Raw genomic sequence first — 1010 nt, 5'->3', positions numbered from 1 at the left:
CTCTCTCTCTCTATTTTTGATTGTTTTGTTTTCATTTGTTTGTTTGTTTGTTGTTTGTTTTTGGTGTTTTGAGACAGAGTTTCTCTGTGTAAATCCCTGGTTGTCCTGGAACTCACTCTGTAGGCCAGGCTGCCTTGAACTCATAGAGATCCACCTGCCTCTGCCTTCCAAGTGCTGGGATTAAACTCATGTGCCACCCTGCCTGGCCTCCTGTATGAATTTTCTTTCTTCTTTTTTTATTCATATTTATTGAGCTCTACATTTTTCTCTGCTCCCCTCCCTGGCTCTCTCCTCCCCTTCAACTCTCTCCCAAGGTCCCCATGCTCCCAATTTACTCAAGAGATCTTGTCTTTTTCTACTTCCCATGTAGATTAGATCCATGTATGTCTCTCTTAGAGTCCTCATTGTTGTCTAGGAAAAATATGGAACGCTTCACGGATTTGCGTGTCATCCTGGCGCAGGGGCCATGTTGTTCCAATTTTAGTCTGTGTGCTGCCGAAGCGAGCACTCCTGTTTGAATTTTCAAGGCCCGAGCTGACCTCCAGCTCGCTGTGTGCCAGAGGATGCTAACCTGACCTTCTGGCTCTCCAGCCTCTGCTTCCTGAGTGCTGGGATCCCAGGCCTGCACCATTGCGCCCAGAGACAGGGTGCTACAGATGGAGCCCCGGGATCTGAATGAGTGCGCTAGGCACAAATTCTGCCAGCTGAGAAACTCCTCCAAGCCGCCTGGCCTCCTGACTGGGTCCACAGCTCCTATGAGGGCCGCTGCTTCCCTCTCAGCCTCTGTCCTCTCTTCCCTTCTGCCCTCCTGACTCTTAGCACCCTCCAAAGTCTGCCACTAAGGGACAGCACATGCCTGTCCTATTTGGAAAGTCTGGTGTTGTGGACTCCTCTGGCTTTTTTCTTAAAATTATCATTATTCTTCTTCTTATTATTATTATTTTTTTAAAAATTATTTATTATGTATACAATATATGCTTGCAGGCCAGAAGAGGGCACCAGACCTCATT

The 1010-nt window shown here is 47.3% G+C and overlaps 1 pseudogene; it reads right to left on the bottom strand.

The window, feature by feature from the left end:
- Window positions 1–416: 416 nt before the first annotated feature.
- LOC126496598 (uncharacterized) lies at window positions 417–508 on the bottom strand (annotated as a pseudogene).
- Window positions 509–1010: the final 502 nt, after the last annotated feature.

The sequence above is a fragment of the Alexandromys fortis genome, unplaced genomic scaffold, assembly GCF_014885135.2.
Source record: "Alexandromys fortis isolate MF-2015 unplaced genomic scaffold, M_Fortis_MF-2015_v1.1 scaffold_10340, whole genome shotgun sequence".
Lineage (NCBI taxonomy): Eukaryota > Metazoa > Chordata > Mammalia > Rodentia > Cricetidae > Alexandromys > Alexandromys fortis.
This window is presented reverse-complemented; position numbering and strand designations above follow the sequence as displayed.